The sequence below is a fragment of the Hyla sarda genome, chromosome 2, assembly GCF_029499605.1.
Source record: "Hyla sarda isolate aHylSar1 chromosome 2, aHylSar1.hap1, whole genome shotgun sequence".
NCBI classification, from domain to species: domain Eukaryota; kingdom Metazoa; phylum Chordata; class Amphibia; order Anura; family Hylidae; genus Hyla; species Hyla sarda.
In genome coordinates this window covers 15,430,703-15,455,142 of record NC_079190.1, presented here as the reverse complement: position 1 = coordinate 15,455,142, position 24,440 = coordinate 15,430,703, and the positions used below count along the sequence as shown (strand labels likewise).

Below are 24,440 nucleotides of genomic sequence, written 5' to 3'. Positions count from 1 at the left end.
TTACCCATATTCATACACAGATCCTATATTTGGATTAACAAAATACTACATGTACCATACTGTGCAAGGGTTTTAGGCAGGTGAAGCAAAATGATGCAAAGTAAGAATGCTTTTACAAATAGAAGTGTTAATAGTGTAAGATATTTGGTGTGAATAGTTTCCGTTCACCCACGGATCTCTACCAGTTTGGAACTGATTGCGCTGCTGGACTTTAATCTGCTGCACTTGGGTGATAACTCTCCCCTCAGTGCTCAACATTGCCCTGTCTTTTTGTCTTGTTGCTGTGCTCTGTCTCACCATAGAGCATGATCTATGATATGACAATGTCTTCTACAATCTCAACTTTGTAACAGAGTTTGGCTGTTCCTCGCCCCGTTTTAAGCCTCCTATACTTCGGTTCCTGTTTCAGTTAATGACTGTCTTGCAACTTACATAGGACAATGATTATCATATACCTCAATGAAGTGATGTTTCCATACCTGCCTAAAACTTTTGCACCGTGCTGTGTAGATCTGGTGTAGGACCTTTTTGAAGGACCTTAGCAGGATTTGTCCAAACATCTTGGAGAACCAAGTCCAGATATCCTGTAGCCTGTAGCCCAGGACTGACTCTCCTTAGAGGAGGCAGAGTGACGTGATGGGTCACATGCTCCTCCATAGGACTCAATGTTATGGAGGGGGAGCAATACACCGCCAGCGTCACTCGCCTGCCAGCCCCATGATGTAAGTGCTACCTGGCAAGACAGGAGAACGGGTAAAAACCTTGTGGCAGGCCGGATGTGGTCTAGAGCATTTGTTGACTCCAGTTCCTATGCTTTTGTGCATAGCTTGCCCTTGTTTTCACGCCAAGGGTTCTTTCATGAAGGCCACCTCTGGACTGACTTCTATGAACAGTAGATGGGTACATCTGAGTCCCACTGATCTCTGCCAGTACAGAGCTGAAGGCACCGCTGGACTTTAATCTGCTGCACTAAACTGTGCCCTCCGTACTCAACATTACCCAACATTACCCATTCCTTTTGTCTTGTTTCTGTGCTCAGTCTCACCACATAGCATGACCTATGATATGACAATGTCTTCTACAATCTTACCTTTGTAACAGAGTTTGGCTGTTCCTCGCCCAGTTTTAATCCACCTATACTCCTGTTTCAGTTAATGACTGTGTTTCAACTTACATATGAAAATGATTATCATTATCACATGTTAGGTATAATTGGTTAAAATATACCAAAACGTTTGCACCGTGCAGTTTCAGCGGTCACATGTCCCAAAGCTCATTTTATCGATTGCAAAAGAAATCTATTAAGATATGACAATGCAAAAACATTGACACCAGTTATATATCAAATACAACGGCACTATTTGTGATCAAATGCGGTAGAATGAGGACGTGTCCTATATAAATGGGCAGGGCATGCGTTGAAGCATCATACGTCGCATTTTATTATCTTCTTGGGTCCAATTACAAATAGAATTCGAGATAACAATATTGATAAGTATACAGATATGTATCTATCCAGCCCTAACGCCAGATGGCACAGGGTAGGGTATAGGGAGGGACAACTGGAGGATCGGGGTCGGGAGCCTATCACTCCCTACACTAATCCCTGTTAAAGGCCCTAACCCTAGGCGGAATTGTCGCCCTGAAAAGGACGGTCCCGCACAGGAACCTAGTATACAATACTCTCCACACCCTATAAACTGCCCGGACCTGCTTATTCTCTTGCGTTTTCCTTTTATCTGTATTGTCATAAAACCACATTGACAAGATTAACTCTTTGCTGGACGACTGGGGGTCGGCCACAGCGTTTATTTTGGTAAAATATTTTAACCGGTTTAAATCTTGAAACTGTTAAAACTGTAAAACTCTGAGGTAAGCGGTCTGCCGGCCGCCCTCTTCGACGGGCAGAACACTCTACACTTCCGCAACTCCTCATTTCCATTTCTCCTCCGCCACGCTGTGACTTAGCCTAAAAGAAAACAACATCAGTACAGGTACACAAGTGCACGAAAACATCAAAGAACCGGCTGGAAAGCACCAGCCAAAAAGCTGATCCCCCAACGCCTCCCAAAATGGATAAACCAAAACCATTCTGATAACTCTTCTTCTTTTTTTTATTTTATTTTTTTTTATTTTTTTTTGTTTTGCTTTTTAACCTTTTTTTATTTCTTTATTAATTTTTTTGTAAAACAACAGAACAACAGAAGTATTTTTAACACACAAAAGACAGGAACTGAACCAAATACCCACAAAACAAGGGAAGGGAGGGCGGGCAGCTGCTTGCTTACCCGGCCGGAGGTCCACGAAAGAGGCCGTCCGGCTGTGAGAGTCTCTATTTTAACCCCTTGTAATCCCACCTCTTCCTCTGTAACTGGCCAATCCGGGGGCCTGCTTAACTCCACCTATGTGAGGCTACCTCCCCAATGCAGCTCTCTATGATGGACATTTATCAACGGGTTTAGTCAGGTTTTCTTTACTATAATTGTCGCACAAATGTCGCAACTGCGACTACGTGTGTTTTCGTGCGACAATTTGCGTGAAGAACAAGAAAAGCAAGAGATTTCAAACTTGCTTACGTAGTAAATTTTTCAAAATGGATTTGCTTTAGTCGGGTATTTATCAACTGCGACAGTCGCAACTGCGCAAAATAAAAAAGTCGCAACAAGGTTAAAAATTGACTACGTTTACTCCAGCTCAAACATGGAGCAGAAAAAGCTACTACCAAAGTAAAAAAAAAAGGAAAAATTGCTAACGTGAAAGAAAATTATCAACAGGCAAAAAAAATAAGTATGAAAAAAATTACTAAAAAAAAAGAATACATAAGCAAACATTGATAAATGTCCCTCTATGTGCCTGCCTATTCATTCTTATTAAAGGGGTTATCCAGGAAAAAACTTTTTTTTATATATATATATATATATATATATATATATATATATATATATCAACTGGCTCCAGAAAGTTAAACAGATTTGTAAATTACTTCTATTAAAAAATCTTAATCCTTTCAGTACTTATGAGCTTCTGAAGTTTAGGTTGTTCTTTTCTGTCTAAGTAATCTCTGATGACACGTGTCTCGGGAACCGCCCAGTTTAGAAGAGGTTTGCTATGGGGATTTGCTTCTAAACTGGGCGTTTCCCGAGACAGGTGTCATCAGAGAGGACTTAGACAGAAAAGAACAACCTTAACTTCAGAAGCTCATAAGTACTGAATGGATTAATATTTTTTAAAAGAAGTAAGAAGCTCATAAGTACTGAAAGGATTAAGATTTTCTAATAGAAGTAATTTACAAATCTGCTTAACTTTCAGGAGCCAGTTGATATATAAAAACAGTTTTTTTCCTGGATAACCCCTTTAACTTCAGAAGCTCATAAGTACTGAAAGGATTAAGATTTTTTTTTTTTTAGAACACATTTACAAATCTGTTTAACTTTCTGGAGCCAGTTGATATATATAAAAAAGTTTTTTCCTGGAATACCCCTTTAACATAGGCACACATTTACTGACAGGCCAACCCTTTGTTAGTTAGTATTACAGCCTCTAAATGAATAGATGATTGAGAATAGATAAGGTGATAAATAAATGTATACTTATATGGATAGCTGTTCCATAGATGTCCACAGTCAAAACTCTCGACGCGTTTCTCCCATCACGGTCATCAGGAGTGTAGATGAGATAAAGATACAAGTGGCTGAAACCCCCGGCGTTCCCCTGCAATTGCCCGGCTGTCCCGGCATGCTGGCAGTTGAGGTTTTAAAACACCTGGAGGGCCACAGCTTGAGACCACTGACCTAAAGGAAAGTTTTCATTCTACCGTCACCACCTGACCTGACTGTGTACCTGGGGTGAAAGGTCACTGATCATGGCGGTAGACTACATAACCAGATATTCTCCTGTATCCACTAGTACATGCCAGATCACTGCCCCATTGTTTCCTGTTCTAGGAAGATACAGTATTTACAATATCTTGTATCAAAACAGTGATAAACCACGCAGCAAGGTCACATGACTGCGCCAGAAATTTATACCAGATACAAAGGAAACTGAAAAATACAAAATCCTCACCAACCTGATCACAACAGCAAAGAGCAAGAGAAGACAGACAGCAAAACCATAGGTAATAGCAAGATAAAGTATTGTACATACCAGACAGTATTATAGTAGTTATATTCTTTTATATAGGAGGCAGTATTATAGTAGTTATATTCTTGTATATAGGGGGCAGTATTATAGTAGTTATATTCTTGTATATAGGAGCAGTATTATAGTAGTTATATTCTTGTACATAGGAGGCAGTATTATAGTAGTCATATTCTTGTATATAGGAGCAGTATTATAGTAGTTATATTCTTGTATATAGGAGGCAGTATTATAGTAGTTATATTCTTGTATATAGGGGGCAGTATTATAGTAGTTATATTCTTGTATATAGGAGCAGTATTATAGTAGTTATATTCTTGTATATAGGAGCAGTATTATAGTAGTTATATTCTTGTATATAGGAGCAGTATTATTGTAGTTATATTCTTGTATATAGGAGCAGTATTATAGTAGTTATATTCTTGTATATAGGAGGCAGTATTATAGTAGTTACATTCTTGTATATAGGAGCAGTATTATAGTAGTTTTATTCTTGTATATAGGAGGCAGTATTATAGTAGTTATATTCTTGTATATAGGAGGCAGTATTATAGTAGTTATATTCTTGTATAAAGGAGCAGTATTATAGTAGTTATATTCTTGTATATAGGAGGCAGTATTATAGTAGTTATATTCTTGTATAAAGGAGCAGTATTATAGTAGTTATATTCTTGTATATAGGAGCAGTATTATAGTAGTTATATTCTTGTATATAGGAGCAGTATTATAGTAGTTATATTCTTGTATATAGGAGCAGTATTATAGTAGTTATATTCTTGTATATAGGAGCAGTATTATAGTAGTTATATTCTTGTATATAGCAGGCAGTATTATAGTAGTTATATTTTTGTCTATAGAAGCAGTATTCTAGTAGTTATATTCTTGTATATAGGAGCAGTATTATAGTAGTTATATTCTTGTATATAGGAGCAGTATTATAATAGTTATATTCTTGTATATAGGAGCAGTATTATAGTAGTTATATTGTTGTATAGAGGGGGCAGTATTATAGTAGTTATATTCTTGTATATAGGAGGCAGTATTATAGTAGTTACATTCTTGTATATAGGAGCAGTATTATAGTAGTTATATTCTTGTATATAGGAGCAGTATTATAGTAGTTATATTCTTGTATATAGGAGCAGTATTATAGTAGTTATATTCTTGTATATAGGAGCAGTATTATAGTAGTTATATTCTTGTATATAGCAGGCAGTATTATAGAAGTTATATTTTTGTCTATAGAAGCAGTATTATAGTAGTTATATTCTTGTATATAGGAGGCAGTATTATAGTAGTTATATTCTTGTATATAGGAGCAGTATTATAGTAGTTATATTCTAGTATATAGGAGCAGTATTATAGTAGTTATATTCTTGTATATAGGAGGCAGTATTATAGTAGTTATATTCTTGTATATAGGAGGCAGTATTATAGTAGTTATATTCTTGTATATAGGAGGCAGTATTATAGTAGTTATATTCTTGTATATAGGAGCAGTATTATAGTAGTTATATTCTTGTACATAGGGGCAGTATTATAGTAGTTATATTATACTAGTTATATTGTTGAATGTGCTCTGTCCTTAGTACACAATATACTGTAGGAATTGATTTTGCACCAGTAATCTTACTGTTATGTTGACATTTTCTCAACTTTTTCTGACCTTCTTGAATATTCCTCATAGATGGACGGTCTCTCTTCCATTTATGGTAGTCTCCGTTTGCTTTTCTCATTACTTCTATATGGTTGAGCGTGAGATTTGATAAGTAAGGCCTATAATCGCTCCATACATCTTCTGTACATTCCGTGTTCTCATCACAAATCTGCTCCTTTATCTTGTGGAGTCAGTGATCCCTGACAGATCTATGGAGATTCTTATTTCCAAATATGGTCCAAGTGTTAAATGATAGTGAAATTCTGTAGTGATTTTGGCCTAATAATCTTATGGAACAATTTGGTGCCAAAAAAGGAAAATATATCACACCAACATATTTCATAGCATTGTACAACACAGGGTACAGACAAGCATACATATTACAGAGCAACAGACTACGCAACAATTTAAAGAGTTACTCAGCGTTTGGAACAAACTGGAGTCTGTGCCGGGTGCTCGTGATGTCATAACCCCGCCCCCTCATGCCATCACACCCCACCCTCTCAATGCAAGTCTATGGGAGGGGGCGTGACAGCCGTCACGCCCCCTCCCATAGACTTGCATTGAGAGGGCTGGGTGTGACATCATGAGGGGGCGGGGTTATGACGTCACGACCACAGAGAAAAGAAAAGAACTTCCTCTGTATTATACAACAGCTGATAAGTACTGGAAGGATTAAGAGTTTTTTTAATGGAAGTAATTTACACATCTGTTTAGCTTTCTGGCACCAGTTGATTTAAAAAAAAAAAAAAAAAGGTTTCCACCGGAGTACCCCTTTAAATCCATTATGTAGGAATTGGGCAGGTGTAGTGCTGAGGGAGGCAAAGGTGGATGCTGAGGTCCTTCACCATTATGTTCCCATAGCAGTTCCCAGTAGATACCTCCTATAGAGCCAAATACACTCAATGACGGGAGAAAATAATGCACCCAGATAGAAATGTTGGATTGCTGCAAAACGTGGCATGAAGTTAGGTCTTAGGCAGATATGTTAATGATTACAGGTGGGGTGAGGTGATTAAACACTGGGTTTTGCCACAAAACGTACTTCCCCCACTGCCCTATGGACACTATCTCAGAGGCTACTTTTTGGTAGCATGTTAGGATCTATTTCTTCTTGTGATCAGTCAACTCCAGCCGTGTTGATTATCAGACAGATGTAATGCACATGTATACAGGTGGATGTTCTCTTGTATGCAGAGAAACAGCTCCGCAGAAAAAAAACGTGCCCCAAAATAGATTACAACCCTTTTATAGGGCAACACTCTAAGTGTGAGCTAATTGGATAAGGAACCCTGGTGGCTCATGGTGTATAACTTTATTACCAATCACAGGGTTCCGTTTACACTTTCTTAGTAGCAAAAGCTTGTTATCCAACAAAAACCTCATTTGGATAGTTTTCAAGCATCACTAAGGGCAGAACTAAGACAATGGTTAATTGAAACTAGATAAAACCGGCCAACACCATCTAAAGTTAGACTATATATATATATATATATATATATATATATATATATATATATATATATATAAAGGAAAGAACAAGGTCTGGCACTAGGTTGCAGGTAAAACAAATAAAGAAATAAGAAGTTTTTACCTACAACCTAGTGCCGGACCTTGTTCTTTCCTTTACAAGTGAGCAGCCGGAGGCGGTACCGGCCGGTCTGCGGCACAGGTGGCGCGGTGGGCATGCACAGGGTGAGCGACTCACAATCCAGCCTTTTGATATATATATATATGTCACGATGCCGGCTGGCAGGTAGTGGATCCTCTGTGCCAGAGAGGGATTGGCGTGGACCGTGCTAGTGGACCGGTTCTAAGCCACTACTGGTTTTCACCAGAGCCCGCCGCAAAGCGGGATGGTCTTGCTGCGGCGGTAGTGACCAGGTCGTATCCACTAGCAACGGCTCACCTCTCTGGCTGCTGAAGATAGGCGCGGTACAAGGGAGTAGGCAGAAGCAAGGTCGGACGTAGCAGAAGGTCGGGGCAGGCAGCAAGGATCGTAGTCAGGGGCAACGGCAGAAGGTCTGGAACACAGGCTAGGAACACACAAGGAACGCTTTCACTGGCACAATGGCAACAAGATCCGGCAAGGGAGTGCAGGGGAAGTGAGGTGATATAGGGAAGTGCACAGGTGAACACACTAATTGGAACCACTGCGCCAATCAGCGGCGCAGTGGCCCTTTAAATCGCAGAGACCCGGCGCGCGCGCGCCCTAGGGAGCGGGGCCGCGCGCGCCGGGACAGAACAGACGGAGAGCGAGTCAGGTAGGGGAGCCGGGGTGCACATCGCGAGCGGGCGCTACCCGCATCGCGAATCGCATCCCGGCTGGCAGCGGAATCGCAGCGCCCCGGGTCAGAGGACGTGACCGGAGCGCTGCAGCGGGGAGAGTGAAGCGAGCGCTCCGGGGAGGAGCGGGGACCCGGAGCGCTCGGCGTAACAGTACCCCCCCCCTTGGGTCTCCCCCTCTTCTTAGAGCCTGAGAACCTGAGGAGCAGACTTTTGTCTAGGATGTTGTCCTCAGGTTCCCAGGATCTCTCTTCAGGACCACAACCCTCCCAGTCCACTAAAAAAAAATTTTTCCCTCTGACCTTTTTGGCAGCTAAGATTTCTTTGACCGAGAAGATGTCCGAGGAGCCGGAAACAGGAGTGGGAGGAACAGATTTGGGAGAAAAACGGTTGAGGATGAGTGGTTTGAGAAGAGAGACGTGAAAGGCATTAGGGATACGAAGAGAAGGAGGAAGAAGAAGTTTATAAGAGACAGGATTAATTGGACACAAAATTTTGAAAGGACCAAGATAGCGTGGTCCCAACTTGTAGCTAGGGACACGGAAGCGGACATATTTAGCGGAGAGCCATACCTTGTCTCCAGGGGAAAAAACGGGAGGAGCTCTTCTTTTCTTATCCGCGAACTTCTTCATGCGTGATGAAGCCTGTAAGAGAGAATTTTGGGTCTCTTTCCATATGATGGAAAGGTCACGAGAAATTTCATCCACAGCGGGCAGACCAGAGGGCAAGGGAGTAGGGAGGGGGGGAAGAGGGTGACGGCCGTACACCACGAAAAATGGGGATTTGGAGGAAGACTCAGAGACCCTGAAGTTATACGAGAATTCGGCCCATGGGAGGAGATCTGCCCAGTCATCCTGGCGGGAGGAAACAAAATGTCGCAAATAATCACCCAAGATCTGGTTAATTCTTTCTACTTGTCCATTGGACTGGGGATGATATGCAGAAGAAAAATTTAATTTAATCTTGAGTTGTTTACAGAGAGCCCTCCAGAATTTAGACACGAAATGGACGCCTCTATCCGAGACAATCTGCGTAGGCAACCCGTGAAGACGAAAAATGTGTACAAAAAATTGTTTAGCCAACTGAGGCGCAGAAGGAAGACCAGGAAGAGGGATGAAATGTGCCATTTTGGAGAATCGATCAACGACCACCCAAATAACAGTGTTGCCACGGGAAGGGGGTAAATCAGTAATAAAATCCATACCAATCAGAGACCAAGGCTGTTCGGGGACAGGCAGAGGATGAAGAAAACCAGCGGGCTTCTGGCGAGGAGTCTTATCCCGGGCACAGATAGTGCAGGCTCGCACAAAGTCCACAACATCCGTCTCCAGAGTCGGCCACCAATAGAAGCGGGAGATGAGTTGCACAGATTTCTTGATACCCGCATGACCTGCGAGATGGGAGGAGTGACCCCATTTGAGGATTCCGAGACGTTGGCGAGGAGAAACAAAGGTCTTTCCTGGAGGAGTCTGCCTGATGGAGGCAGGAGAAGTGGAGATCAGGCAGTCAGGTGGAATGATGTGTTGCGGAGAGAGTTCAACTTCTGAGGCATCCGAGGAACGAGAGAGAGCATCGGCCCTAATGTTCTTATCGGCAGGACGAAAGTGAATCTCAAAATTAAATCGGGCAAAGAACAGAGACCACCGGGCCTGGCGAGGATTCAGCCGTTGGGCAGACTGGAGGTAGGAGAGGTTCTTGTGGTCGGTGTAGATAATAACAGGAGAACTTGATCCCTCCAGCAGATGCCTCCATTCCTCAAGTGCTAATTTAATGGCTAGAAGCTCTCGATCCCCGATGGAGTAGTTCCTCTCCGCTGGAGAGAAGGTCCTAGAGAAAAAACCACAAGTAACAGCATGCCCGGAAGAATTTTTTTGTAGAAGAACAGCTCCAGCTCCCACTGAGGAGGCATCAACCTCCAATAGGAAGGGTTTGGAAGGGTCAGGTCTGGAGAGGACGGGAGCCGAAGAAAAGGCAGACTTGAGTCGTTTAAAGGCGTCTTCTGCTTGAGGAGGCCAGGACTTGGGATCAGCATTTTTTTTGGTTAAAGCCACGATAGGAGCCACAATGGTAGAAAAATGTGGAATAAATTGCCTGTAATAATTGGCGAACCCCAAAAAGCGTTGGATAGCACGGAGTCCGGAGGGGCGTGGCCAATCTAAGACGGCAGAGAGTTTGTCTGGATCCATCTGTAGTCCCTGGCCAGAGACCAAATATCCTAGAAAAGGAAGAGATTGGCATTCAAACAGACATTTCTCAATTTTGGCATAGAGTTGGTTGTCACGAAGTCTCTGAAGAACCATACGGACATGCTGGCGGTGTTCTTCTAGATTGGCAGAAAAAATTAGGATATCGTCCAGATATACAACAACACAGGAGTATAAGAGATCACGAAAAATTTCATTGACAAAGTCTTGGAAGACGGCAGGGGCGTTGCACAGGCCAAAGGGCATGACCAGATACTCAAAGTGTCCATCTCTGGTGTTAAATGCCGTTTTCCACTCATCCCCCTCTCTGATGCGGATGAGGTTATAGGCGCCTCTTAAGTCCAATTTAGTAAAGATGTGGGCACCTTGGAGGCGATCAAAGAGTTCAGAGATGAGGGGTAAGGGGTAGCGGTTCTTAACCGTGATTTTATTAAGACCGCGGTAGTCAATGCAAGGACGTAGGGAGCCATCTTTTTTGGACACAAAGAAAAATCCGGCTCCGGCAGGAGAGGAGGATTTACGGATAAAGCCCTTTTTTAGATTCTCCTGGACGTATTCGGACATGGCAAGAGTCTCTGGGGCTGAGAGAGGATAAATTCTGCCCCGGGGTGGAGTAGTGCCCGGGAGGAGGTCGATAGGGCAATCATAAGGCCTGTGAGGAGGTAGAGTCTCAGCTTGTTTTTTGCAGAAAACATCCGCGAAGTCCATATAGGCCTTAGGGAGACCGGTTACTGGAGGAACCACAGAGTTACGGCAAGGGTTACTGGGAACCGGTTTTAGACAGTTCTTGGAACAAGAGGACCCCCAACTCTTGATCTCCCCAGTGGACCAATCCAGGGTTGGGGAATGAAGTTGAAGCCAGGGAAGTCCAAGGAGAATTTCCGAGGTGCAATTGGGGAGGACCAAAAGTTCAATCCTCTCATGATGAGATCCGATGCTCATAAGAAGGGGCTCCGTGCGGAAACGTATGGTACAGTCCAATCTTTCATTATTTACACAATTGATGTAGAGGGGTCTGGCGAGACTGGTCACGGGGATGTTGAACCTTTTGACGAGAGAGGCCAAAATAAAATTTCCTGCAGATCCAGAGTCCAAGAAGGCCACTGTAGAGAAGGAGAAGGCAGAGGCAGACATCCGCACAGGCACAGTAAGACGTGGAGAAGCAGAGTAGACATCAAGGACTGTCTCACCTTTGTGCGGAGTCAGCGTACGTCTTTCCAGGCGGGGAGGACGGATAGGACAATCCCTCAGGAAGTGTTCGGTACTAGCACAGTACAGGCAGAGGTTCTCCATACGGCGTCGTGTTCTCTCTTGAGGTGTCAGGCGAGACCGGTCGACCTGCATAGCCTCCACGGCGGGAGGCACAGGAACAGATTGCAGGGGACCAGAGGAGAGAGGAGCCGAGGAGAAGAAACGCCTCGTGCGAACAGAGTCCATATCTTGGCGGAGTTCCTGACGCCTTTCGGAAAAACGCATGTCAATGCGAGTGGCTAGGTGAATAAGTTCATGTAGATTAGCAGGAATTTCTCGTGCGGCCAGAACATCTTTAATGTTGCTGGATAGGCCTTTTTTGAAGGTCGCGCAGAGGGCCTCATTATTCCAGGACAATTCTGAAGCAAGAGTACGGAATTGTACGGCATACTCGCCAACGGAAGAATTACCCTGGACCAGGTTCAACAGGGCAGTCTCAGCAGAAGAGGCTCGGGCAGGTTCCTCAAAGACACTTCGGATTTCCGAGAAGAAGGAGTGTACAGAGGCAGTGACGGGGTCATTGCGGTCCCAGAGCGGTGTGGCCCATGACAGGGCTTTTCCGGACAGAAGGCTGACTACGAAAGCCACCTTAGACCTTTCAGTGGGAAACAGGTCCGACATCATCTCCAGATGCAGGGAACATTGGGAAAGAAAGCCACGGCAAAACTTAGAGTCCCCATCAAATTTATCCGGCAAGGATAAGCGTATCCCAGGAGCGGCCACTCGCTGCGGAGGAGGTGCAGGAGCTGGCGGAGGAGATGACTGCTGAAGCTGTGGTAGTAACTGTTGTAGCATAACGGTCAGTTGAGACAGCTGTTGGCCTTGTTGCGCTATCTGTTGTGACTGCTGGGCGACCACCGTGGTGAGGTCAGCGACAACTGGCAGAGGAACTTCAGCGGGATCCATGGCCGGATCTACTGTCACGATGCCGGCTGGCAGGTAGTGGATCCTCTGTGCCAGAGAGGGATTGGCGTGGACCGTGCTAGTGGACCGGTTCTAAGCCACTACTGGTTTTCACCAGAGCCCGCCGCAAAGCGGGATGGTCTTGCTGCGGCGGTAGTGACCAGGTCGTATCCACTAGCAACGGCTCACCTCTCTGGCTGCTGAAGATAGGCGCGGTACAAGGGAGTAGGCAGAAGCAAGGTCGGACGTAGCAGAAGGTCGGGGCAGGCAGCAAGGATCGTAGTCAGGGGCAACGGCAGAAGGTCTGGAACACAGGCTAGGAACACACAAGGAACGCTTTCACTGGCACAATGGCAACAAGATCCGGCAAGGGAGTGCAGGGGAAGTGAGGTGATATAGGGAAGTGCACAGGTGAACACACTAATTGGAACCACTGCGCCAATCAGCGGCGCAGTGGCCCTTTAAATCGCAGAGACCCGGCGCGCGCGCGCCCTAGGGAGCGGGGCCGCGCGCGCCGGGACAGAACAGACGGAGAGCGAGTCAGGTAGGGGAGCCGGGGTGCGCATCGCGAGCGGGCGCTACCCGCATCGCGAATCGCATCCCGGCTGGCAGCGGAATCGCAGCGCCCCGGGTCAGAGGACGTGACCGGAGCGCTGCAGCGGGGAGAGTGAAGCGAGCGCTCCGGGGAGGAGCGGGGACCCGGAGCGCTCGGCGTAACAATATAACAGTAGTAATATGCAGCACACCGAAATGTCATGCAAAGTGCTTTATTCCATGTGGTACAAAAGCGACGTTTCGCCGGCCTCACGCCAGCATTCTCAAGTGAGGTCGTCGAAACGTCGCTTTTGTACCACATGGAATAAAGCACTTTGCATGACATTTCGGTGTGCTGCATATTACTACTGTTATTACCAAGGAACCAGAGCATCGTGGCTCCAGCATGCGTGCACCCTGCCTACAGACCTTCATTTTTCTTGATGTGCTGCTTATTTTTGGAATTTATATATATATATATATATATATATATATACAGACAACATAGATATCAAAACATAATTTTACCAACAAGCATAGCTCTTGATGAGAGATCCCTCGCTGCTAGACATGACTGTATAATGCCCTTGACATAAGACATTTCACCGAGTTGACAGAGAAGGGGCACATCAATGGAGTGAGAGAAGCAGGATGGTCATTTTGATGGATTGCCACCCTCTAGGCCATTTTGACCAAGCTGTTGGGAGGATTTGTTGGGAGCAGTGGTTACATGAGGGCACACATGGTGGACAGGCTCTGTACGGCCCAGACAGATCACCAATAGAGAGGATCTTTGTTTGTGATGTTGTAAACACGAAACCTGGACAACTACAGACTGGAACCATAATGTCCAGGTTCTGTTTGGGATCCGGTGATAGTCGGGTTGGAGTATGGAGGCTTCATGGTGAGCGTCTCAAATCTGCATTTGGAGCTACACACTGCCCTCTGTTGATGTAATGATCTTAGTGATGAGCGGCATTGCCCATATTCGAATTTGCGATATTTCACAAATATATGGACGAATATTCGTCCTATATTCGCGAATTTCACGTTTTCGTTATATTCGTTGTGTATTTGCGTATTCGAGGAAGAAAACAGTGAGGGGGTGGGCAACATTACTCTTGGTTGCTAGGGATGGTGACAACCTCTGACAAGTGTATTTGCATCATTTTCATTGGCCCACAAGCTAAAAGAAGGAATATGCAAATATGCGCCTATATGTGAAATATTCGCGTTTCACACAGTAACTAGTATTAGAGCATTCTTTATACCACAAGCTGGAAGCAGGGAGGGATGATGATCACTGTGATGTGTTCTGTGGGGAAAAAAAGAATACTCGTAATTTCGAATATAATCGCAATATTTGTGAATTTGCAATATTCGTGTTAAAAATTTGAAATGCGAATATTCGCGCCCAACACTAGGAGCCATCACATGACAGTCGGTCAGCCCTAGTAGTGATACAATGGGCATTAACAGCTCAGTGATTTATACAGGACATCCTTTGAATAGAAATGCCCGGTTATATGGCTAAACAACATTACATGGCCATGAAACCTTACTGTATATTAGAGGAAGACATTTTGCTGTTTGTAACTCCTATAATTCGTGAGAGATTGGGAAGTTAAGGGAGAACTGAGAAAGCGAACTGAGAATGTAGAACTATTCTACTAAAACTTAAAGGGGTACTCTGCTGAAAAACATCTTGTCCCCTATCCAAAGGATAGGGAATAAGATGTCTGATCGCGGGGTCCTGTCGCTGGGGACCCCCGCCATCTCCGACGTGGCACCCTAGTCATCCGTGCACGCAGGGCTGCCATCAGAAACTTTGGGGCCCCTTACACAGCTATGGGGGCCATGTGAGGGCGCATTATTATGTATGGGGGCCATGTGAGGGCGCATTATTATGTATGGGAGCCATGTGAGGGGGCATTACTTATATGGGGGCAAAGTGAGGGGGGCATTACTTATATGGGGACCATGTGAGGGGGGCATTACTTATAAGTAATGCCCCCCTCACTTTGCCCCCATATAAGTAATGCCCCCTCACATGGCCCCCATACATAATAATGCCCCCCTCACATGGCCCCCATACATAATAATGCCCCCCTCACATGGCCCCCATATATAGTAATGCCTCTAACAAAAAAAAAAAACACTCTCACCTCTGCCTCGTTCCCCCGCAGCTCCTGTTCTCTCCTCTTCTCTCTGCATCCTGTGCTGACAGCCCGGGCTGGAGTGACAGGACGGAGCCAAGCGCACGCTCAACGCTGTGTGTGTCTTAAAGGTGCACTCAGTGTTAAAAGCTGCAGTCGCTCGGGGATCCCGGATCCACGGACGCAGCCCCCCCCCCCCCCCCCTTCACCTGCTGGCCTAGTCGCAGCGGGTACAATGAGGCCTGCAGGTGAAGGGTCCGGTTATGAAGGGTCGCTACTGCCTGCCCGGAGATCGCGGGGGTCCCTGTGATCAGACATCTTATCCCCTATCCTTTGGATAGGGGATAAGATGTTTTTCCACGGAGTACCCCTTTAAGATGGGAGTTCAAGTTTTATCAAATAAAGTCTAAATCCCCATGAATTTATTTTAAAAGAAGCCCCTGTGAATAACCCAGAATGAAGCATCTCCCTCTGCCTCTCCCACAGCGAGAAATCTCAGCACAACCACCGTTAGATTCTCTTTCACTGCTTGGTACCATCTCACACCAGCCTTAGCACCCAGTAAACTTTCATGGAGTCTACCATAGATACATGATCAGTCCACTAGACCCCAATATTCCTTTTTATCATCTACAATAAAGTGACCAAATAGTGAGCGCACATATATAAATAACCCCTTCTGGTTGTAGTTTTGTAACGTCTTAAGTATTTTCTAAGTATTTTCCTGTAGGTTTGGGAGCTGTCATCAAGATCAGTAAACAATCTGTGAAGGAAGGAAGCGTTCTACACATGTGTAACCCATTGTGTGTGATCAGGTACTGGATATAGTAGGAATCTATGTAGAACCTTCCTCCTAATCCTTATATAGAAGCAATGGATTGTTGTCTTTCACATCTGATGGATCGCCTCCATTGTTATCGTAAGGTCATTTACTTTTTGTGAAAGATTTTTCCACTTTCCTCAGAACCTTCTAGGAAATGTTAGATCTGACTTTCTCCACCTAGTAGAATGATCTCTCCAAATATACTTCCTCTTCATGACCCTACGGTTGGGTCAGTATTTTTTTTAGCTGAAACCAAGAGTGGAACCAACACACAGAAAAACTATAATGGAAAGATTTCCCCTTTTTCTGTGTTTTGGACCCACTTCTAAAGTACTGATCAGATACTGTGTATGAACCTAATGATCATGTTTCATTTTTTCAGTGCACATATCCTTGGAGGCCAAACTTGAAGTATGTGGCCTTAAAGGGGTACTCTAGTGTTCCAGCGTTATGCACATTTTGTTCAGAACACTCGGAGCCGGAGGCCGTGATCGTGATGTCACAGCCACGCCCCTCGTCACGTCACCCCCCCTCTTTTCTTGTTTATGGGAGGGGGCATGTCGGGCGACACCCCTCTCATAGACATGAATGGAGGGGGCGTGACAGTGACATCATGATCACGACTTCCGGCTCTGTGCGTTCTGAACAAAATGTTCAGAACGCTGGATTACTGGAGTACCCCTTTAATACAACATGTGTCTCCCCTCCCCGAAGTTAAACCCCCAAATAAATTCAAACGTCCAAGCATACCCCTTAGTAAATTTAGATCCTGGGCTAGACCCCTAAAGCAGTTCAGACCAGACCAAACCCTCAAACCAGACCCTTATTTGTAGACAAAAAAAAACCCTAATACTAATTCAGAGCAGACCCTAAAACCCTTTAGAGGACAATCAAGGCCCTTATTTATAGACAAGAAGAATTTTGAAGCCAAAACATAAAACCCCATCATTCTTTTTGACTTTAAGTCACTGTGTAAGTGTGGTTCATCTGTTCATCAGTCCGTGTCCTCGAAGTACAAGCAGAACAATGGACCAATCAGATAGAAGTGATATAATTCTAGGAGGCTTTATTGCTGTTTTTAATAGATACAAGCATTTTGTTCCCCCTTTATTGTCTTTATGGCATTAGTATGGGTTGTCTCCTTTCCATCAGTAAGACTTCCAGTTTCATCATAGTTCAATAATTTTTATTGGGTTTTAAACATATTAACATTAAGTACATACGGTCGAAAGGTCCAGTTTCTTTATGTCTCCTATAGATTGCCTTTTTTCACTTTTACTATATCACTTACATTACACTTACCACAGCACTGGTCCCTCCGGATAGTACAATACACCTGAACACCAGGCTGGCCACCTCCAGATGGTGCCATACACCACAGCACCAGGCCACCAGTGTGGTGTGTACTAGTCGCTCACTGAGGTTATGGTGCCGGCAGGTGCAGCCACAGAGCTGCCGCAGGCACCTTTGGTAGTTTTTGAGTACTGTAGACATAAGCTGTGACCAGTCACATCTTATGTCTCAGGTGTCACGTATGGTCAGGAAACAGTGAAGCCCTAACTCTGCCCTAAGTGACGGATCGACAACCACAATGACAAACCCTCCCTGCTAAGTGGCGGGGCAGCGTTGTCAAAATAATAATAATATACTAGAACAGTAGGAGTCGGGAAACAGCTGGAGGCACACAAACTAACACTAAAACACACACACAATCAAATCAATGTCAGTCTAGCCGAGGTCAGTACCAGGAGATAGCGGAGTAAAGGAATGCAGAGCCAGAGAAGAGTCAAGGGAAAAGCCAAAGATCAATAAACAAGCAGGTATCCAGTAAGCAGGAGGTGTCAGCTAAGGTATAACCTATCACGGAAGCTGGATTGATGACTGCTCCTAGCTTATATAGACCTATATACACCTTCCTGATAGGTAGCAGAGGTGAGAACCTCACCCAGATGACACCGGTGAGCCCCCAGTAGCTCCAGCCCAAATAGAGTAAATTAACTCTTCGTTTTCGGTCAGAGCCAGATGTTACATCAGGCCGAAGAAAATCACCTCATGACTCCTATTAGTAAATGACAGAAAGAAGAGGGCGCCCACTGGTGGCCACACTCACCCTGTCACAGCCATACCAGCAGTGTGCAGCATGTGTTTACCAAATGCTGACATCAGCTCCGTAGACATGTCACTCCACTTTCACATCTTATAGGCAATAATTACTTTTTTGTATACATACTACACACAGCCACTACATTACATACACACAGCCACCACATTACATACACACAGCCACTACATTACATACACACAGCCACTACACTACATACACACAGCCTCTACATTACATACACACAGCCACTACATTACATACACACAGCCACTACATTACATACACACAGCCACTACACTACATACACACAGCCACTACACTACATACACACAGCCACTACATTACATACACACAGCCACTACACACAGCCACTACATTACATACACACAGCCACTACATTACATACACACAGCCACTACATTACATACACAAAGCCACTACACACAGCCACTACATTACATACACACAGCCACTACACTACATACACACATTCACTACACACAGCCACTACACACAGACACTACATTACATACACGCAGCCACTACACACAGCCACTACACTACATACACACAGCCACTACATTACATACACACAGCCACTACACTACATACACAGCCACTACACTACATACACAGCCACTACACTACATACACACAGCCACTACATTACATACACACAGCCACTACACTACATACACACAGTCACTACACACAGCCACTACACACAGACACTACATTACATACACACAGCCACTACACTACATACACACAGCCACTACACTACATACACACAGCCACTACACTACATACACAGCCACTACACTACATACACACAGCCACTACACACAGCCACTACATTACATACACACAGCCACTACACACAGCCACTACACTACATACACACAGCCACTACACTACATACACACAGCCACTACACTACATACACACAGCCACTACACTATATACACACAACCACTACACTACATACACAGCCACTACACTACATACACACAGCCACTACATTACATACACACAGCCACTACACTACATACACAGCCACTACACTACATACACAGCCACTACACTACATACACACAGCCACTACATTACATACACACAGCCACTACACTACATACACACAGTCACTACACACAGCCACTACACACAGACACTACATTACATACACACAGCCACTACACACAGCCACTACACTACATACACACAGCCACTACATTACATACACACAGCCACTACACTACATACACACAGTCACTACACACAGCCACTACACACAGACACTACACTACATACACACAGCCACTACACACAGCCACTACACTACATACACACAGCCACTACATTACATACACACAGCCACTACACTACATACACAGCCACTACACTACATACACAGCCACTACACTACATACACACAGCCACTACATTACATACACACAGCCACTACACTACATACACACAGTCACTACACACAGCCACTACACACAGACACTACATTACATACACACAGCCACTACACACAGCCACTGCACTACATACACACAGCCACTACATTACATACACACAGCCACTACATTACATACACAGCCACTACACTACATACACACAGCCACTACACTACATACACACAGCCACTACATTACATACACAGCCACTACACTACATACACAGCCACTACACTACATACACACAGCCACTACACTACATACACAGCCACTACACTACATACACACAGCCACTACACTACATACACAGCCACTACACTACATACACAGCCACTACACTACATACACACAGCCACTACACTACATACACACAGCCACTACATTACATACACACAGCCACTACACTACATACACAGCCACTACACTACATACACACAGCCACTACACTACATACACACAGCCACTACACACAGCCACTACACTACATACGCAGCCACTACACTACAGACACTAAACACAGAGGGGGAGATTTATCAAAACCTGTCCAGAGGAAAAGTTGCTGAGTTGCCCATAGCAACCAATCAGATCGCTTCTCTCATTTTTCAGAAGCCTTTTCAAAAATGAAAGTAGCGATCTGATTGGTTGCTATGGGCAACTCAGCAACTTTTCCACTGGACAGGTTTTGATAAATCTTACCCGAATATTACTCTAAACTACACACAAAACTGCACAGATTACACACAAACATTATACACATTACAAACATTACACTATATACAGACACTTCCCACATTACCTACAAATGTTACACTACACTGCGCATACTACGCGCAGGCACACGAGTACTCTTTCACACCATACACACAAGCATTAACCTATACATACACACCACACAAATTCGATGCAAATGTTACACTACACACAGTAACTACACACAGTAACTACACTACACATACACACAGTAACTACACAACACATACACACACTACACACAGTAACTACACTACACATACACACGCTACACACAGTAACTACACAACACATACACACACTACACACAGTAACTACACAACACATACATACACTACACACAGTAACTACACAACACATACACACACTACACACAGTAACTACACAACACATACACACACTACACACAGTAACTACACTACACATACACACGCTACACACAGTAACTACACAACACATACACACACTACACACAGTAACTACACAACACATACATACACTACACACAGTAACTACACAACACATACACACACTACACACAGTAACTACACAACACATACACACACTACACACAGTAACTGTACTACACCCACTACATACAGTAACTACACTACACATACACACACTACACACAGTAACTACACAACACATACACACACTACACACAGTAACTACACAACACATACATACACTACACACAGTAACTACACAACACATACACACACTACACACAGTAACTACACAACACATACACACACTACACACAGTAACTGTACTACACCCACTACATACAGTAACTACACTACACATACTCATTATACACAGTAACTGAACTACACATACTTATTACACTCAGTAACTACACAACACATTCTCATTACACACAGTAACTACACTACACCCACTACACACACTACACACAGTAACTGCACTACACATACTCATTACACACAGTAACTACACTACACATACACACGCTACACACAGTAACTACACAACACATACACACACTACACACAGTAACTACACAACACATACATACACTACACACAGTAACTACACAACACATACACACACTACACACAGTAACTGTACTACACCCACTACATACAGTAACTACACTACACATACACACACTACACACAGTAACTACACAACACATACACACACTACACACAGTAACTACACAACACATACATACACTACACACAGTAACTACACAACACATACACACACTACACACAGTAACTACACAACACATACACACACTACACACAGTAACTGTACTACACCCACTACATACAGTAACTACACTACACATACTCATTATACACAGTAACTGAACTACACATACTTATTACACTCAGTAACTACACAACACATTCTCATTACACACAGTAACTACACTACACCCACTACACACACTACACACAGTAACTGCACTACACATACTCATTACACACAGTAACTACACTACACACACTACACACAGTAACTGCTCTACACATACTCATTACACACAGTAACTACACTACACACAGTAACTACACACAGTAACTACACTACACATACTCATTACACACAGTAACTACACTACACATACACACTCTACACACAGTAACTACACTACACCCACTACACACAGTAACTAAACTACGCATACACACACTATACATAGTAACTACACTACACATACTCATACACACAGTAACTGCACTACACATGCTCATTACACACAGTAACTACACTACACATGCTCATTACACACAGTAACTACACTACACATACTCATACACACAGTAACTGCACTACACATGCTCATTACACACAGTAACTGCACTACACATGCTCATTACACACAGTAACTACACTACACATACTCATTACACACAGTAACTACACTACATATGCTCATTTCACACAGTAACTACATTACACATGCTCATTACACACAGTAACTACACTACACTACACATACTCATTACACACAGTAACTACACTACATATGCTCATTACACACAGTAACTACATTACACATGCTCATTACACACAGTAACTACACTACACATACTCATTACACACAGTAACTACACTACACATACTCATTACACACAGTAACTACACTACATATGCTCATTACACACAGTAACTACATTACATATGCTCATTACACACAGTGACTACACTACACATACACACACTACACACATTTCATACAAACATTACACTGCAGATACTACACTACACACAGGACCTACACTACACACTGGCACTACACTACACATACACTCAGTATACACAGGCACTCAATTAAACATGCACACACCACACACATACACACACTACATACATTTTACATAAACCTTATGCTGCAGGCACTACACACAGTCACTACACGACACATACATGCAGACACTAAACATACACAGGCACTAGACTACATAAGCCAGTGTTTCCCAACTAGGATGCTTTAGCTGTGGCAAAACTACAGCTCCCACCATGCCCGGACTGCCTAAGCCTGGAGGCACCCTGGTTGGGAAACACTGACAAAAGCCCTAGATACACACAATACTTACAGTCCCTTTCCTCTATGATGCCTGGGACTATGATGTTACCAAAGATGTCCACCCCATCTACACCTCATTTTCTAGTGACGGACCTGCATCTAATAAGCTAATAGATCTAAAGTAGCAAAATCAAACAGAAATCTAGAGGCAAGACAATGGTCAAGAAGATGGTCAAAGGTTAACTAGCAGTCATCTGGATTCTTACTGGTTGACATCAACCAAGAGCCATACTGTGGCCCATGGTTGTGCCCAGCAAGCTGGTGGCCTCAGTCAGAACAAGGTGAGTATCAAACTTAAGGACAAATTAGACCATGGTTTTGGGGCAGGATCTAGAAAAATAAGAGAGTCTTCACACAACTTATAAGCCCATCAGGAGAAATGTCTCCAGTTCCCTCCAGATCCCATTACGCCCTTAGCAGCTGCTTTAGGATTTCTGGAGGAAATGGTCCATGGCTGTTCTTGTCCCCGAACCTGGAGAACAGACTTGGAACCAGATTGCCAAACCCTTGCGCACAGAATTTGATCCTCATTTCGAGACTTAACAACAGCACAGCCACGTCAGCCAATTTAAGGCCTATTGAGGTTGGGAGTAATAAAATTAGGAAATTGTTTTCGAAGGGAAATGACATTTTTATTGTAACAATTTATCAGATTATGGAAATGAACGGGAAATGGAAATAATTCCGTATCGCATTATCTGCACGGTTTATTAGGTCAGCTATCGGCACAGAGTTCTATGCTACATATGGAAACACTAAGAAAAGAATTGTATTGTGTTATACAGCCACTTCTAGGAAAGTTTTCATACCCTTGAAGATTCCAGTAGCTACTTAGATCTTTTCTTATAGAATCAATAGTGGTGTCTGGAATGGTAGGTGTCCATCTAAAACTATTCTGACCCTCTGACTCCCATGACTACTTTACTTCTATTTTATAAGATGGTGTCCTGGCATCTACTCAATCTCCGGCCACTAAGAGAGAACTTGGATGAAATCCATTTTTGCTAATGGATCTGTGGTGCTTCCAAATATTTTAGGTTTTTCATATCTGTTTGCATCCAGATAGAAGCGTAGCTATAGGGGGGGGGGTGTAGAGGTAGCAGTCACACCGGGGCCCTGTTGCCTAAGAGGGCCCCAAAGCATGTCTGGCCCATAAGAGACCAGTAATATAATTGGCACATTGTTGTAGATTTTGCATCGGAGACCAGAAGCTACTAGTTACGACTCCATAGCATACATTTCCATTGAATGATTTAAAGGGGTACTCCACCCCTAGACATCTTATCCTTTTTCCAAAGGATAGGGGATAAGATGTCTGATCATGGGGGTCCCACAGCTGGGCCCCCGTGATCTCTGTGCAGCACTTGACGTTCATTTAGAAAGCTGGGTGATGGCGGCAGGGGTCGTGATGTCACGGCCACGCCTTTTGTGATGTCACACCACACCGCCTCAATGCAAGTCTATGGGAGGAGGCGTGGCGCATGCCACACCCCTCCCATAGACTTGCATTGCTGGGCCGTGGCGTGATGTCACGAGGGGACATGGCCATGACGTCACGACCCCCTGCCACCCACTTCAAACGTTCGGAACAAAATGTTCCGAA

At 44.0% G+C, this 24,440-nt stretch overlaps 1 protein-coding gene across 4 annotated transcripts in view; it reads left to right on the top strand.

Moving 5' to 3' along the window:
* The window catches only part of P2RY6 (pyrimidinergic receptor P2Y6), a 110,421-nt gene that overhangs the window by 35,785 nt on the left and 50,196 nt on the right, over positions 1–24,440 (top strand). Inside the window, exon 1 of one of the 4 annotated variants that reach the window (XM_056561224.1) lies at positions 3,962–4,117. The exons of 2 other annotated variants lie outside the window; for them this stretch is intronic. The gene's annotated coding sequence lies outside the window, so the exon portion shown is untranslated. Of the gene's footprint in view, positions 1–3,961; positions 4,118–22,276; positions 23,119–24,440 lie in introns of those variants that run through there. One more of the 4 variants, XM_056561228.1, reaches the window with a different exon arrangement.